Source organism: Lathyrus oleraceus, chromosome 1 (assembly GCF_024323335.1).
Source record: "Lathyrus oleraceus cultivar Zhongwan6 chromosome 1, CAAS_Psat_ZW6_1.0, whole genome shotgun sequence".
NCBI lineage: Eukaryota > Viridiplantae > Streptophyta > Magnoliopsida > Fabales > Fabaceae > Lathyrus > Lathyrus oleraceus.
The window spans coordinates 65,684,566-65,699,827 of record NC_066579.1 but is presented as its reverse complement, the minus strand read 5'-3'; the positions used below and the strand labels follow the sequence as shown (position 1 = coordinate 65,699,827).

Below are 15,262 nucleotides of genomic sequence, written 5' to 3'. Positions count from 1 at the left end.
CTTGGTATGCCCCCAGACGTAGGTGATGTTGCACCGAACTGGGTTAACAATTACTTGTGTTTTTACCTTTTGCATGTTATAATTTTGCCAGTTATAAAATAAGGTAAACCTGTAATGCTGTAACAGATGATGTTCAAATCAACAGTAAGACATCATGCTGATAACTATGGAAGAAAACAACTGAAGTGAGTGCTAGGTTTGACTTCTGTTGAGTCTTTCTTCCTGAAGCACAGAACCAGGGGTTCATACATTCTAGGGTGACATAGAATGAGATGTCGTGACATCTGTGAACCTGTGCATATTAGTACAGTGGTTAATAACTATCTTGCTGTATTAGTTACAATGTTAGATCAGATGTCATGTCGTGGTGGATAACATCTGAATTCTGACTACACCAGAATTTCAATTGGTATCAGAGCAGGCATCCTGTTCTGTCTCTGGATGAGATCCATGGGTGATACTTTCTGGTAGCTGGCAAGGAGTTATGTTAGTACTGATGCTGGAACCTGTGTAAGGTTCTGTAATTCCCTGAATGGTCCCTTGAAGTAGGTGGATGGACTGTTCATGACAGGAATGGTGTGTACCTGTCTCTGGAGGTTGGCAATTGGCCTGTGTGTGGGACAGCTGTGCCAGTACTAAATCACATTCAAACCTGGTATGGTCTTGGAGGCCAATCTGGTGAAGTGTGTGTTCATAGGTTGAGTTGTATTATGATTTCCGCTGCATAATACCTGGCAAAACTCAAACTCTGATGTTGTTTCCCTTCATGTGGATGTAAGGCTGCTGTATTCAAGATCTCATCATAATCTACTGAAGATGTCAAAGATACTTGAGTCCCCTCAAGTCCACTCATCATGACGTTCTCACTTCAGGATGGTAAGAATCACTTAATCACTGATTCTTTTACTCACTTGAGTAGGGTGTATGAAGACCTTGAAGACCTTCAAGGAAGATTTGTTCCAAGGAGGTGGAACTGATGTTCTATGCGATGTTAGAACATGTTGTTCAACAAGTATGCAGCTACTGGTTAAAGAGCAGATGTTTTTAGGTATCAAACAAAGGGATACTTCTGTTTGGAACCTACTCCTGACCTGGAAGAGGAGACATCTGTGTGTGCTAAGTTGACAAGGGAAGGGTCAACTGTATGTGTGCTCAAGAAGGTCATCTTTAGAAGTCTGATCTCTAAAAGTTGAGCTGGTTGAGATGTGGCAGTGTGCAATCTCCTGCTGTTTGGCATATTCCTGTAGATTGAGCAGGGTTGGATAAGTGTTCCCTGAAGTACTATGTTGTGTTGGAAGACAAGTCCCCTGGATGTTAGCAGTCAATAATGGGGTAACCTGAGTGCTGTATCATCTACGAGGATTGGAACCAGGAATCATGTTATTCAAACACCACGTGCAGAAGTGGCAGTTCTGTCAAGGAGTAAGAATATGAAGATTCAGAGGTTGGTTGAAGTAGTATGCCCTGGCAATGCATAACTACTATCGACTGGTATTGTGTGTCTCACTAGTACTTATGGTCAGCTGGAGTCTGATTGGAGGAGTTAGTTGCCACTGGTAGGGATAGTGTATGTCATGTTGAGACATATGTGTACAATGCATGGATATTGGTGTGGAGTATCCATGATTGTTAAGTTGAGGGGGAGTTTTGGTTAACCTCCTCAAGTCTGGTCAGCCTAGGGTCTGGTTGGCTGTTGACCTGTGTCACATGGGTTCTGGTGGTTGTGTGACACATTTGCAAGGAAGAATTCATCTCTCTCATTCCTAAGGGTGAATTTAATCTGGGAAGACTTTCAAAATTGTCTAGGTGCTTGCAAGCAGAAGATGTTGACACAAGAAGACTATTTTCAAAGTATTCTTATGGTGGAAGTATCTGAAGGGATGATTGGGAAAGGATTTAAGATCAATGTCTACTTGTGCCAAGTGTAAGTGTTTAATTGATTATCCTTGGAGCTCAAGATAACTGATGTTCTTAAAGATGTTGGAACATCACTTCTTCAAGACCCTGTGCAGAATCACAGGAAGGACAGTACATTGGCTTATGATCTATCTCTTTGGTGGCAGCAAAAGCATATGATCTCTGAAAAGGTTTCCTGGCAAGAAACATGTTCAGCCTTGGTATGTACAAGAAGAAGAAGACATCATAGTCTTGATGGTGGTTACTTGGATCAGTTTATTTCTGATCTAGGTAAGGAAGTGCATTAGCTTATGCACACTGTGAAGTCAAGAACAAGTGGCAGCAGTCTTGACATCATGGAAACAGCCTTGCTTTAGGAAGAGGAATCCTTGGCATAGCTGAAGGGATAGTTTCTAACTGTTCCTTCTGAAGACTCATACATCAAAATGTCTGATGTCTTTGGAGAAGAAGCAGGGATTCATCAAGGTGTGAGCTTGGATGACTTAACTGCAAACCTGCAGGATGGAGGTTGTTTATTCAAACTTGGTTCCACAATCAAGTCTATGAGAACATTGAACTCTTGTTCTGTGAAGGGAGGAAGTTCTTTCAAGTGGCAGAAGAAGGAGCTGAATTCAACAGCTAGATGTCAAAACACAATGTTGTGACATTTGGTTCAACATCAGATTCTTAGTTGGTGAAGTGGCACATCAACTTGAGATAGAAAGGTCTACAGGGTTGTAGATTGGATACTTCAAAAAGCTTGAAGTTCAAGTCTCACTTGGAAGGTCAGAATATCTTTGGGAGAAGTCTGATAAACTTGGGGAGGTCAAAAAGCAGCATTTGACCTTTTCATATGAGGATTCATGAAGGAGGTAATCAACCAGTGGCATTTGGTCTATCTCAGGAGTGAGTTCGAAGAATCAAGATAATCCATATGGCAGCTGATTATTCTTGAGGAAAGTCTGAGACAAATTACTTTTGAGCAGAAAAGTAGTAAGTTGAAGACTAAAGGAGGTGTTTTCTATTCATCCCTTGGAGCTTGTGGTAGGAGTTCTGAGCTATCTATGGAAGATTATCTCTTGTAATGGGATGAAAATGTATATGTCCCAATGTATGTCTGGGTTCTTCTTGATCAACCCGGTGACTCAGTGATATCTGAAGACTATCAGATGGTGTGCCTTGTCCTGTTATGAAGGATGTCCCAGCTGATGTTAGAACATCTTGTGAAGTGGTCTTCTGTTTTGGTTAGAAGAGAGATTGACATAGAGTGTGAATGTGTTCAGCTAAGAGGGTTGAACAGAGGGTGTGCTCTTGAAGACATGAAGATGCGTCTTATGTTTTCCATTCATCAAGTGGTCTGGAGTCTCTTTGAATCAGGAAGTATGTGAAGGTCCAACTTTGGGATGTTGGATATGCCCATGTGTGATCTCCAAGCTTCAAGAGGAGAATGGGTTGTTCATGACAGGGGGAGTTCTGTCCTTGCACTGCAAGTAATCATCAAGCTTGTGGTCTATGTGTTCTCAGATAACAAGGTTTGGAAACCTGTTAGCTAGTGGGATAAAGTTGGTATGTGTCAAGGCTGAGTGAGCAGAAGAATGTCTGACCGGATGTCTTGACAATATGGAAGCATATGCCAGTAGGACATTCTGGCTGGTACAGGTGCTGGAGTTACAACAGCTGTTATTTGATGAATGCACAGATTTAGGGGGAGAAGAAGTACCCTTGTGCATGTGTGTATTACTAGTAGCCATAACTAGTAATTGTTTTTGCTCCTGCTGCTGACCAAACTACTATTATGTGGTTTAAACTGCTGATAGTTTGCCTTGTTAACAAAAAGGACAGAGTATTCACAAGATGTCATATGTGATGTCTTAACATAAGATATCTTATGTGCCTGCTGGAGTTCAAGAAAGTGTTCATGCAGGAGTGGGATAAGATGTCAGACTCAAAGTCTTGGAATCTGATATGGCTGTACCTACTGTAAAGCAAAAGTGGGTGATTACTTGATCGAAGCTGTGAAGCAAGATCAAGTGGATGTGAACTTGGTTGAAACTGTGAAGTAAAACCAAGTCTGGAACTCTGTCATTGTGCTCTGGCTATGTTGTTGACTTTGGCAACATTTTTGACAAAAAGGGGGAGTAATAACCACCACTACCCCTGACAAACAGAGTGGGTCTCTACAACAGACTCTCATGACAGATCTGAAGATTCCCCCCTTGCAGCTGATGTTGAAGTTTAGGTGCAACTTCTAATGTGTGTGTGCTGCTATGTGAAGTTTTTATTTAACTTCCATGTGTGTGAGTGTGCTACCACTCTGAGTGTATTAGCTAGTATTATTTCCTGCTAGGTGTGTGATTCCGCTGCCATGAACTCTGTTATGGGGATCAAAGTGTTTTAGCCAAAAATTTGCCAAAGGGGGAGTTTGTAGGTGTTTAATTGGCTGCATTATATGGTAAAACACTAGATGGGTACTAATGTCTTGACTGATGTCATGACATGTACGTGTAACTACATTGTAGTTACTGCAGGACTAGCTAACACAGGATTTATTGAATGTCAAACTGGATGCTGTGACATTCATACCTGTCAATAGATACTAAGGAATAGAACAGCAGGAGTTCTGTTAGAACTTAGTATTTAAGTGCAGTCTGGTTATCAAGGAAGAACCAGATCTGGCATAAGGCCTACTGACTGAATGTCAAATTGGATGTTATGACATTCATCATAAACAACAGCTACTGAACATTAAGCAGAGTGGTGTTCTGCTATGCTTCAGCATGTAACTTAGTTTGTTCTTCGAGAGAATAACAGAACTAACGTAAGGCCAAATGTGTAAATGTTAAGTTGGACACTTTAACATTTATTAATGTAAGCTGTTACTGTAGTATGGTCATTTTGATCATGTACAGGTCAGCAAAATTGTACAGTCTGTTTTCTGAAAAAAACAGACTCAGCATATGGACCTTGATGTCAAGTTGAATGTCGTGACATTCATTCCTGACAGCATATGCTATATTGTAGGTTGTTCAGTTTTCTGTTTCAGCTTTTCTTGGGCTAGTCTTCAGGAAGTTAACAGCTTAGAGAAAATCCAGGAAACCAACAACCAAGCTACAATTAAGGAACCTAACAAATAGCCTATTTGTTAGCACACTAATATGTGGAAATTAGTTAGAATCCTATGTGGCATTATTTGTGAAGGTCTTGAGATATTTTAGGAACTAAATATGGAGATATTTTAGGAACTAAATATGGAGATATTTTAGGAACTAAATATGGAGATATTTTAGGAACTAAAAGATTGAAGACCTTGTTTGTAGCAGAAAGTTTCTGCTGAAGTTGTAACAGCAAAGGAGAAGTTTGCTGCGATTTCTGAAGGCCCAAATCCACTTGGGTGATTAGGTTATAAATAGCTGATTGTAATCTAGTCTTTGTAAGCCTCCTAGAATGAATTTTTAGGGGTGTGTGTAAGGTAATCCTCCCAACCTGTGGGATGGTTACCATGTGTTTCTCAGTGGTAAAAGCTGAGAGTTTTTGTAACTCAAGCCTGTAGGCAAGAGTGATTATGTGCTTGAACGAAGCTGTGAAGCAAGTTCAAGTTGGTTAGCATTACATTGTGATTGTAGTGATAGGAATGGAAACTGGAGGTTTCTATCTAGGAGTTCCTAGGTATAGATTGCATTGGGTAGGGATTAAGTGATAAGTTGTAAACGGGTGAGTTTAGCTTTGAATTGATACTACTAATAGTGGATCTTCTTCCTGGCTTGGTATGCCCCCAGACGTAGGTGATGTTGCACCGAACTGGGTTAACAATTACTTGTGTTTTTACCTTTTGCATGTTATAATTTTGCCAGTTATAAAATAAGGTAAACCTGTAATGCTGTAACAGATGATGTTCAAATCAACAGTAAGACATCATGCTGATAACTATGGAAGAAAACAACTGAAGTGAGTGCTAGGTTTGACTTCTGTTGAGTCTTTCTTCCTGAAGCACAGAACCAGGGGTTCATACATTCTAGGGTGACATAGAATGAGATGTCGTGACATCTGTGAACCTGTGCATATTAGTACAGTGGTTAATAACTATCTTGCTGTATTAGTTACAATGTTAGATCAGATGTCATGTCGTGGTGGATAACATCTGAATTCTGACTACACCAGAATTTCAAGAATATTAATTAAAATATCATGATCTTTGAGTGTAAATCAAGGCAAATATATTATGTGTTTTCCCGTTATCAAACTCCCCTAAACTTGAATCTTTGCTTGTCCTTAAGAAAATGCAATACAATTTGAAAACAAAGTTAAACGCGAATACATTACCCATTCGTACGTGGTTGTCAGGTGGATTATTAAGATGTCCGATATTCGAGTAAAACACTAAAGATACTGTGACGACACGAGCGCTAAGCATTAGCGTAGATCTCTCCTTTGCACAAGCCAATTCAAATCATGCTATTATATCTCAACCTAGTGTCTCTGTTCCTATTTCACCCGGTCTCATTCTAGCGCAATCACATTAAACCCTTTGTCTCCGCACGCACTTAGTGAAGTAGTCGGTTAGTGACTTTGATCCTTTTCTTAGCACGGGGGTCTGGTACACTAGTGCGGTACCCCTTTTTCTATCCCCTTTTCTTGAAGGTTGTGGGGGATCGAGCCGTAGTTCGCCCTACCGAGTCCAGTACCAGGTGCCTCTGGACCAACCAACTGGGGCTTTTGTTCCTTCTTTTTGTATATCTTTGCAACCTTTTGTATGGTTCATTTATCAATTTCTTGATAGCAACAGTATGAAGGAATTTCTTAATTTGTAGGAATCAAACACTTATATTCACCGGCTCTCCACGTGGTTTGCGTTTGAGACGGTGCTGACTGCTAGTATAAACTACTAGGGGTTAATCTAGAATGGAGACTTAAGGTGTCGATATAATGGTTATTCAAACTGATCTCGTAGAAGCGAGGGGTCTAGGGTGTCGGGACGGTATCAATCTTGTTAGATCTTTCTTAGTTTTCCTAACAAAACCTCCGTAAGACAGCTTATATACTTGTAGGGTATGTATTTAATCTTAAGGAAAAAAATTGTTATGCCAAAATATGTATAAATGATTGATAAGGACAAACAAAAATAAATTGTATTAGCTGAAAATACTAACAATAGAAACAAGTAGAGGAGTGATAAGGATTTCCTCCCACATTTAATCAATGCATTATCCTTAATGCGACAATATACAGAATAAAAAGAAAGAAACTAATGTCACTACTCGTCGTTACGCTGTTGGCTTCTGCGAGCTCTGGCTCTTGCTCTTGCGCGCTCACCTCTCCCTCGCTGGGTAGGATCCAATCCCACAAGCTGAGCGTACTCCTGGATGGCATCTATGTGATAAATTAGGGCACTCATCTGGTCTAAAAGCTCCGTCATCCCCTGATCATGCCAGTTAGCATAATCGTGTTGATCCCGCTGTATTTGCTAGATCGCTTGCATCATTTCCGTCTGGCAGTCTTCCATTCTTTGGTTGTGTCGTAGCATCTCGACATAGATGTTTTCCATGGAGGCGGGTCTTCGTTCACTTCTCTGATGTCCTCAGGAATAAGTCTCTGCAGCGTGCTCTTGAGGTGGTTGAGGCATGCCTCGGTCAAGCTCCTCCTCGACTTCATCTGCACCGTTACCAAGATTTCCATCATTTGCCTCAGGGGCATTCAGATCAAAAATCCAATTTTCTATATTTGTCGGATCTGTGCGGTTCTTGTTGGGCATGATGATGCTCCGAACTACCTTGTTTCTGACAACAGGATGATACTTCCCATCGTCTATCGCTTTGATCAGGTGTGAAGCACGGTAGTAGTCGATGTCGAGGAATTCTTCCTGCAAGGCTGGTAAGTTGGTTAGCCTATCTCCCAAATTCAAGCCTAGTGCTATGGAGGTGATGATTCCCCCAAAACAAAACGCCTGGCTGCCTCTCATGCATGCAGCCTTAATGTTGGCTAGTAGGAAAGGAGTGACATTGAATGCAATTGGGGCAAATACACAGTGGAGAAGGAAAAGTTCCTTGGAGTTTACCTTATGATTTCTGACTCTTCTAAAAATTGTGTGCCCTAGGACTCGGTGGAAGTATCTAATGGCTGGGTTGTGAATATATATCGCGTTAAGCGTATCCCAGCTCGTGGTGTTCATGTTGGTGAGGTTGTGTCAAACTTGAAATGCTATCTTTGACCATCCTTCAGGGATACAACAATGAATTCCTTCTCCATGTCAGAAACCAAGCATTCGCGCTATCTGGGTTTGATTTAGGGAATACTCGGTGCCGAACATTCTAAATGTGGCGACTCCGGTGAGAAATTGGGTAGCGCCAGGGGGTGTGATATAAGAGTAGGAACTCAGAAATTCCAGGGTCAGCGCTTCGTAGGTTGGTTGCGGTGTGGTACACAGTTGCGTCAAGCTGGAGTTTGTTAGCATCCACTTCACGCCCTCCAAAAGTCCTAGCTCCGTCAGGCATTCATTATCAACACACCTCGTAGATTGAATGGAGCGTTGGTAGAACTTGAGGTAGTTATCTCTTTGGCGTTCGCCGGCTTCTCCATTTCGGAATACGACGGTTGAAAGGTCGGGAGCGGCTCTTTCTTGACGGGTCATTGATAAGGTTTATGAAACTTATGGTGTGGGTGGGTGAGATGGAATATTGTGAGTTACACGCTTGAAAAAAATGTAAAGGATTGAATGATGGAGAGCAAAATGGTATGAGAGTGGTGATTGATGAGGAAGAAGAGAGGAAAAGCGCCTGCATTTATAGGCGAGCTCTCTGGAGTTCGTGACGGTCGTCATAGGGGTGTGACGGTCGTCACGCGCAACGCATGCGTAACGGTCGTCTGCAATGGTCAGATGCTCGTAACGGTCATTTGCATGCCGTGTGACGATCGTGGCAGATCCGTGACGGTCGTCACGTCTGTGAGATGGGCGTCACATTATATGTGACGGTCGTCACATTATATGTGACGGTCGTCACACGCTTATTTTCAATTTTCTCATCACAGGTTGCAGCAGTTTTAATTTCAGGAGCATATGATAACAACATAATATGATAACTAAGCAATTGAATTTAAAAGCATAGATGCAAAAATAAATAAATAAATGAATAAGTAGAAATAAACGAATAGCAATTGAATTGATAAATTGAAATTAAACGTAACATGGAAAAAAATAGTAAAGATAAGATAGAGAATAAAAGTAATAAAGTAATTAAACAAAGGTGATAAAATAAATGTGCTCCCTCCCCACACAAAACAAAGCAGTGTCCTCATTGCTTAGTGCGAGTAGGAGAAATCAGTGGTCGGTAGTATTAGCCACAGTTTTGTCCCAATGCAGCTACAACTTCGTTCAGGTAATGAAACTGCTCGACGACTATATCCATCAGGCCTAAGATATCCAAGCGCATGATCTTTATCTCTTCTTTCACAATTGTGATGTCAGCTTGGAAACCATTCAGACGGGTGAGAAGCATGGCAAGATTATCAGCATATGATGGAGGAACCGGTTCATCAATGTTATAATAGTTGGGAGGTGTTTCAAGATCAGATTCTTCTACATGGATAGGGTCATTGATATACTCATATTTGGGCGGTGTCTCGGGAGGTGAAGGTGGATCAATAGGGTGTTCATCAAAGTCATAAAGCCAGTTATTGCGGTTGTGAACACTCGTTCTCTCATGGTTAGGCAAGGTAAATAGTCGAACCACTTCGTTATTGATTAAATAATCAAAAGTATCCATCCTAAGGTTTCCTATGATTCTACGATCAAAGCAAAATTCGATATCATTCGGGTTTGGGTTTGAGTCTCCAGTTAAGCTACCCCAAAAGTCATCTAGGTCGATGTCATCGATTAGTTCCTCCTGGCGGGTAGTAAAGGCAAAAGGGCCACTAGGGAATCCTAGGAGGTCAGCAAGGTCTCGACGGCTATAGGTGAAGTCCATGCTAAACAACCTAAAGGATATCAACCCTTTGTTAAGTCCATAACCATGCTCGGGGTCGTATACAAGGGAGCTAAGGAATTCTAAGGTTAGTTCACGGTACGTGAAAAACCGTCTCTTAATGGTTGCGTTCTCCCACCCAGGCTGGTTAAACATAAATAGGATGCTATCTCGGATGCCTAATTTATCCATGGTAGGTCCATCATAATATATGGTCAATGCCATATCCTTCCGAGCTAGATAATCATACCGCCTTCTTTGAACTCTACCTCTGAAAACTGTCTCTATTTGTTGCATGCTGAAAGTAATTAACTAACTAGTTAGTAATTTTCCTGTTTATCAGTATCCAATATGTCTAAGTTAGTAACTAGAAGCAACAAGAATGACTGCAAAGAATCAAGAAGAGGGGAGCAGAAAAATAAATAAGAAAATCAAAGAAGGAAAATAGTTTATAACAAAGATAACAAAAAAGGTGGGTTGTCTCCCACTAAGCACTTTGTTTAATGTCATAAGTTCGACAGTAGCGTCGCGGTGTACTAGGTTTGGGGTTGAGCGGGCAGCTCTATGAGTCTGAGACTGTTCGAATAGTCTCTATTTTCAATATTATGACAGTGCTTTAATCGCTGCCCGTTTATTATAAAAGGTTCACTATTCCTACCTTTTATTTCTATCGCACCGCTGTTGAGGACTTTGGTGATCTCGAAAGGGCCGAACCACCTAGATTTGAGTTTTCCTGGAAAAAGTTTAAGTCTTGAATTGAATAGTAGCACTACGTCGCCGACATTAAACTCCTTCCTAGAAATGTGTTTGTCATGCCATCTTTTGGTTCGCTCTTTGTAGATCCTGGCATTCTCGTAGGCGTCCAGTCTCAGCTCTTCTAATTTGTGGATGTCCAGAATCCATTTCTCGCCTGCGGAAGTGTAGTTTATATTTAGGGTCTTAATTGCCCAATATGCTTTGTGTTCTAATTCCATAGGGAGGTGACATGATTTACCATAGACTAGTTTGAAGGGTATGGTTCCTATCGGGGTTTTGTAAGTCGTCCTGTAGGCCCACAAAGCTTCGTTTAGTTTGGATGACCAGTCTTTTCTGGATATTCCTACGGTCTTATCTAGAATTTGTTTTATTTCTCGATTCGAGACTTCGACTTGCCCGCTAGTTTGTGGATGATACGGTGTTGCTACGCGGTGTCGGACTCCATACTTCAGAAGAAGTTTTCCAAAGATATTCGATATGAAATGGGAGCCACCGTCACTAACTACTAGTTTTGGCACACCGAATCTGGGAAAGATAATGTTCTTGAATAACTTAATCACTAATCGTGTGTCATTTGTCGGAGAGGCTATAGCCTCGATCCATTTTGAAACATAGTCGACAGCAACGAGTATGTACTTATTACCAAAAGAAGTTGGGAATGGTCCCATGAAGTCAATCCCCCATACATCGAAGACTTCTACTTCTAAGATTCCTGTTTGTGGCATTTCTTCGCGTCTTGAGATGTTGCCAGTGAGTTGGCACCGATCGCATTTTATAACCGCGTTATGGACATCTTTCCATAGAGTAGGCCAAAAGAGGCCTGATTGCAGGATCTTAGTACAGGTCTTTGAGGTACTTGCATGCCCTCCATAGGGAGCGGAATGGCAGTGAGAGATTATATCATCTATTTCATCCTTAGGGACACATCTACGGAAAATACCGTCGGTACCTCTTTTGAAAAGCAGAGGTTCATCCCAGTAGTATTGTTTCAGATCGTGAAAGAATTTCTTCTTTTGTTGGTAAGATAGGACCGATGGAAGTACTCCGACAACTAGGTAGTTGACAAAATCAACATACCATGGAAGAGTTGCATTCGCATGTATTTCTTCCACGGATTCTTCTATTTCTGTATCGTTTAATATTAGTTCAGACATATCGCTTTCCATTTGGTCTATGAGTCGTTCGTAAGGGAAATCATCGTTAATTGGAATTTGTTCAGGTTTATTCCCTTCGATTCGTGATAAGTGGTCTGCTACTACGTTTTCAGTACCTTTCTTAACTTTTATCTCTAAGTCAAATTCTTGTAAGAGCAGGATCCATCTTAAAAGTCTTGGTTTGGCATCCTTCTTACTTAGCAGAAATCTAATAGCGACGTGGTCGGTATAAATGATGATTTTCGCCCCTACTAGGTAGGAACGGAATTTTTCCAAAGCGAACACGACGGCTAGAAGTTCCTTTTCAGTGGTGGCGTAGTTCATTTGGGCTGGATCTAGTGTTCTACTCGCATAGTAAATAGCATGAAGCTTCTTATCCTTTCTTTGTCCTAGTATTGCGCCTACTGCGTAATCACTTGCATCACACATGATTTCAAAAGGTAATCTCCAGTCAGGTGGTTGCATTATGGGTGCAGTGATTAAAGAGGTTTTCAGTTGGTTGAACGCTGTTAAACATTTTTCATCAAAGATGAAATCAACATCTTTCATTAATAAACCTGTAAGTGGCTTGGTAATTTTCGAGAAATCTTTAATGAAACGTCGGTAGAAACCGGCGTGTCCTAAAAAGCTTCGTATTTCTCGTACGATTTTCGGAGGTTGAAGGTTCTCTATGATTTCGATCTTAGCCTTGTCTACTTCAATTCCTCTGTCAGATACTACGTGACCTAACACGATTCCTTGTTGAACCATGAAATGGCATTTCTCCCAGTTTAAAACGAGGTTTACCTTTACGCATCTTTTGAGTACCATTTCAAGGTTTGATAGACATCCTTCAAAACTCTGCCCATAAACAGAAAAATCGTCCATAAAGACTTCCATGATGTCGTCTATAAAATCGGCGAAGATTGCCATCATGCATCTTTGAAATGTTGCGGGAGCGTTGCATAATCCAAATGGAATTCGTCGGTAAGCGAATGTACCATAAGGGCATGTGAAGGTAGTCTTTTCTTGGTCGTCAGGATGGATTGGGATTTGAAAGAATCCCGAATAACCGTCTAGATTGCAGAAGTGAGAATGCTTAGACAATCGTTCAAGCATTTGTTCAATGAAGGGTAGAGGGAAATGATCTTTCCGAGTGACTTTGTTTAGTTTTCTATAGTCAATGCACATTCTACTTCTGGTCACAACTCTTTGTGCTATAGATTCGCCCTTCTCGTTCTTAACAACTGTAACACCCCCTTTCTTGGGTACTACATGAACGGGGCTAACCCATTGACTATCAGAGATCGGGTATATGATTCCAGCATCTAGAAGTTTATTTACTTCATCCTTGACTACCGTACTTAGGATTGGGTCGATCCTTCTCTGGTGTTCTCTAGAGGTTTTACAATCTTCCTCCAGTATAATGCGATGCATACAGATAGAAGGACTTATTCATTTTAGATCAGCGATGTTATATCCTAACGCTGTTGGATATTTTCTTAGGACATCTAGTAATTTCTCAGTTTCCATCTGTCCCAAGTCAGCGTTGACTATTACTGATCTTTTCAGTTCAGTGTTTAGGAATTCGTATCTTAGGTTCTTTGGTAGTGCTTTTAATTCCAAGTCAGGTTTCTTTGGGTATGGCATGTGGTTGGGTGGAAGTGCTAAGCATTCACTTAGACTTTCGTTTTGGTATGGTTCATGCCAATTATCGTCTTCAAAGATTGGAGGGATTTGGATTTTCATTATATCAGAGTATGTGGTTTCTTGCATCTCCATCTCTCTCACGCACTCGTCTATGACATCAAGTAGATAACAGGTATCGTCTATAGCTGGCGCTTGTAAGAATTGGGTTAAGATGAATTCAACCTTTTCCTCTCCAACTTCGAATGTCAGCTTACCTCTCTTTACGTCTATTATGGCTCCGGAGGTAGCCAAGAATGGCCTTCCTAGTATAATAGGTGTACTGGCATCTTCTTTGATGTCCATGATTATGAAGTCTGTAGGGATGTAAAATTGTCCTACACGTACTGGGACATTCTCTAGTATATCGACAGGATATTTGATTGAGCGGTCAGCTAATTGAACAGACATCTTGGTCGGTCTTAATTCTCCCATACTGAGCCTTTTACAAATGGTTAAGGGCATTACACTAATGTTGGCTCCTAGATCGCATAGAGCTTTGTCTATGACGAATTTTCCAATGACACAGGGTATGGAAAAACTACATGGGTCTTTTAGTTTGGGAGGCATGTTATTTTGGATTATTGCTTACACTCGGCAGTAAGTGTAACTGTTTCGTTATCCTCAATCTTTTTCTTATTGGATAGGATTTCCTTAAGAAATTTGGCATAGGAGGGCATTTGTGTGATGGCTTCTGTAAAGGGTATTGTAATGTTTAGTTGCTTCAGAAGTTCAACAAATTTCCTAAATTGACTCGCAGTTTTAGAACTTTTGAATCTTTGGGGATACGGAATGGGTGGTTTATAAGGAGGTGGAGGCACATAAAGTTTTTCTTTCTCTTCGGCCTCTCGGGTATTATCTTCTGTTTCCTTTGGTTCATTCACCTGCTCGGTTGAGGTTTTATCTGGTTTTTGGTACATGGCAGGGTTTTGGAGTCTTGGATCTACGGGTCCGTCTACTTCTTTTCCACTCCTCAATATAACGGCATTTTCATGTCCTTTTGGATTAGGTTGCGACTGTCCAGGAAATGTTCTAGCTGGAGCGGTTGTAGATGCTTGGTGTTGAGCCACTTGTGAAATCTGTGTTTCAAGCATTTTATTATGGGTGGCTAAGGCGTCTACTTTGCTCGCTAGTTGTTTAAGTTCCTCGCTAGTGTGTATGTTTTGGTTCAAGAAGTCTTTATTTGTCTGAGCTTGGGTAGCTATGAAGCTTTCCATCATTAATTCGAGATTGGACTTCCTAGGCATGTTAGGAGCATTATTAGCTGGCTTTTGATATCCAGGCAGAACAACTGGTGCTTGGCCAGGTGCATACAGGGCGTTGTTATTCTTATACGAGAAATTATGATGGTTTTTCCAACCTGGGTTATAGGTATTCGAACAGGGCCATGTTTTCAATGAGTTTATAGGCTTCGTTGTGTGGCTTATCCATGAGTGCACCGCCCACGGCAGCGTCTACTGTAAGTCTTGTGTTATATAGAAGCCCATTGTAGAGTGTGTGAATGATCGCCCAGTCTTCGAGACCATGATATGGACATATCCTCATCATATCCTTGTATCTCTCCCACGCTTCATAGAGAGATTCCACATCTTTTTGCCGAAATCCGTTGATTTGAGCTCTCAGCATAGCGGTTTTGCTTGGCGGAAAATATCGGGATAAGAAAACGTTCTTCAGTTCTTCCCATGTTGTAACCGAGTTGGATGGCAAGGATTGTAACCAAGCCCAAGCTTTGTCTCTTAGTGAGAAAGGAAAAAGACGCAATCTTATCGCATCTTGAGATACGCCATTCGCCTTTACATTGTCTGCGTACTGCACAAACTTGGTCAGGTGTTCATT

General features: G+C 41.2%; 1 non-coding gene across 1 annotated transcript; it reads left to right on the top strand.

Annotated features, from left to right (window-relative positions):
- Nucleotides 1–14,945: 14,945 nt before the first annotated feature.
- LOC127116998 (small nucleolar RNA R71) lies at nucleotides 14,946–15,052 on the top strand. The gene has a single exon (XR_007801763.1). It is a non-coding gene; the product is annotated as a small nucleolar RNA R71 (small nucleolar RNA).
- Nucleotides 15,053–15,262: the final 210 nt, after the last annotated feature.